Source organism: Podarcis erhardii, assembly GCF_964252035.2.
Source record: "Podarcis erhardii genome assembly, chromosome: 7".
In the NCBI taxonomy this organism is placed as follows: Eukaryota; Metazoa; Chordata; class Lepidosauria; order Squamata; family Lacertidae; genus Podarcis; species Podarcis erhardii.
The window spans coordinates 77,349,983-77,352,762 of NC_138511.1; the positions used below are offsets into that span (position 1 = coordinate 77,349,983).

A 2,780-nucleotide genomic window follows, 5' to 3' on the forward strand; every position below is an offset into this window, starting at 1 on the left:
GGGAGAGCAAAAGAGAAGAGGGCTGCCGAAGAAGACTTCAGAAAACTGGAGAGAACAGCCAACAGTTGAGTAACAAAGACCACCCAATGTCTAAGGTATGAGATCCAAGGTTATGGGAAATGATGGAAAGGGAGGGAAAGGCCAATATGAGGTGTTTTGGTACTCCAAATGTGGAGGCATAGCAGAGGGTAGTAGCTAGATCTAAGCCCAAGCCTGGTTTCCCAGGCCAGATTTAACATAAGAATCTAGTAAATGGGTCAGATAGTCCACCAGTTTGTCACAAGAGCAACCCAGATGCCCATTGGAAGCCAGGATGCAGGGCTTCAGTGAAATTCCCAGTGACTGGCATTCAGAAATATACTGCCTTCATCACGCAGGAGGTCCCAGTTTCAATCCCTGGCTTCTCCAGGTAGGACTGGAAGAGATTCATTGTCTGAAATCCCAGAAAGCTGTTGCCAGTCAATGTATACTAATCTGGATGGGACCTCTATAAGTCCCTGTAGAAATGACATGGAATTGTTCCAGGCCATCTGGGCCTCTGTGAATCTCCCTTTTGATTTATAAGTGTGAAATAAATAACAACAACCTGTGATTGTAAGTTGCTTTAAACTGTTTTTAACATTGTGTTTTAATTGCTGTAACCTGCCCTGGGACCTTAGGACGAAGGATGAAGGCATCTTACTGTGACGGTCATGGGAAAACATAGGAATCATGGCTAGTAGCCACTGATAGCTTTCTCCTCCATGAAATTGTCTGGCCATGGCCATCACAACATCTTCTGGAAGCGTGTGACTTGGGGGACTTGTGTGCCTGTTGCTCCAGGTTTCTTGGGGATGAGACTGTCAACTATCCACCTATCAGTTTAAATCAGTGTTTCCCAAACTTGGGTCTCCAGCTTTTCTTTTCTTTCTTTGGACTACAGTTCCCATCATCCTTGACCACTGGTCCTGAAAGCTAGGGGTGATGGGAGTTGTAGTCCCAAAACAGCTGGAGACCCAAGTTTGGGAAGCACTGGTTTAAAGGAATAATATTGTGGGCAACGCTGTGCTGAAAATTTCTGCTAGGTTCCCCCACCTCCCTTCCAACCATTCTTCAAACTTAACTCAGAAATTAAGTCGAATGTCAAGTTTCACACCTCAGATTCAAAATATGGACTTGGGAACTGGGATTTCTCCATGAAAATCTGACACCAGTTTGAAATCTGCACACACACCCTTGCCTATTCATTCCAGTTCTGTGATACCGATATGGCATTTGTGTGGGTGTTTTGTTTTGTTTCAGGCCAAATAGAGAGAGAGAAAGAGAGAAGTGGTAAGTGAACCTGCGAAGGGATGGATCTTCTCCCCTTCTTCCAACCTGACAATGACACAGACTTTCCACCACCCACCAACAGTGACGTGTTTGACTACAACTGGACAGAAGAATGGCTCCTAGACCCTCCCTCTGATAATGCCCACATTTTGCCAGCAATGAGAATGCTTTCCTTGACAATCTACACCATCACCTTGCTCTTGGGGGCCACAGGCAACGGCCTTGTTATCTTCCTCACCGGTTTCCACATGAAGAAGACGGTTACCACCATCTGGTATCTCAACTTGGCTGTGGCCGATTTCATCTTTGCCCTTTGCCTCTCCACCGAGATAGCTTACGTGTCTCTGGGTTATCACTGGACTCTGGGGAGGCTGATGTGCAAACTCAACACCGTGGTTCCCCTCTTGAACATGTTTGCCAGTGTCTTCTTCTTAACAGCCATCAGTGCCGACCGCTACGCTGCTGTGGTCCACCCGGTTTGGGCCTTGAACCACCGCAGTCTCCAGCTTGCTTCCCTGGTGGCTGTGTTCATCTGGGTATCAGCCTTGGCTCTCAGCATCCCGTACTTCAGCTTCCGCGACACGGAAGAGCTCATGGATGGCACTATACATTGCATCTACAGCTTCCATTTGCAGGATGAGGGCAGCCTAAGGACACACCGTCTCATGGTGCTTGCTGAATTCACGCTCGGCTTCCTAATCCCCTTCGGTATCATTCTGGCCTGCTATTGCGCCATCATGATCAAGCTAAGGGGGAAGATCTTTGGCCAATTTGGCCGATCCTTCAAGATCATAGTGGCAGTGGTTATGGCATTCTTCTTCTGCTGGTTTCCCCACCACCTCTTCTCTATTCTCGAAACACTGGAAGACGATAGCCTTCAAATGCAAACCACCCTAGATATTGGCACCCCACTGGCTGAGGGCCTGGTCTGCCTCAACAGCTGCCTCAATCCCATTCTGTATGTCTTTGTCGGGTCCGACTACAAAAAGACCAGCCGCCGATCCCTCTTCCTGGCCTTTAAAGGAGCGGTCAGTGACAAGTGGGCCTTCACACCTTCTTTCCCCACCAACAGAACCCCCAGCTCCACTTCAGGAGTGGAGTCCAGCATGGTTTGAGACTTCCTTTTCACAAGTTTATGTGTAGTCCATGTTCCTTACCCACCCACCCAAAAAACTTCTACCTGGTTTTGCAAACTAAATAAATTAGGGGAAGGGTTGCTTCCAGAAGACCTGTTTCTTGAGCATTCATCCTGATCTGCTTGCAGGAAGATATGACAACATTGGCTAAAGAATGAGCATTCATTCTCAGTTGTTTGTGGAGAGGTGAAATGTTGTGTCAAGGCAAGTGTTACAGGCTGTCTCCCCAGCACTTTCCTCATTACAAAAAGTCTGATCTTTTGGGGATAGGGGGTTGTTGATTGCACAATTTGAAATCTCCAGTTTGTGATTGACTCCATGGGCGTAGCCAAT

At 47.4% G+C, this 2,780-nt stretch overlaps 1 pseudogene across 1 annotated transcript; it reads left to right on the forward strand.

Annotated features, from left to right (window-relative positions):
- On the forward strand, nt 1-2,750 carry LOC309347636 (C3a anaphylatoxin chemotactic receptor pseudogene; annotated as a pseudogene). Its single transcript, XR_014161705.1, has 2 exons — nt 1-95; nt 1,282-2,750. The product of XR_014161705.1 is annotated as a C3a anaphylatoxin chemotactic receptor pseudogene (transcript).
- The last annotated feature ends 30 nt before the right edge of the window (nt 2,751-2,780 follow it).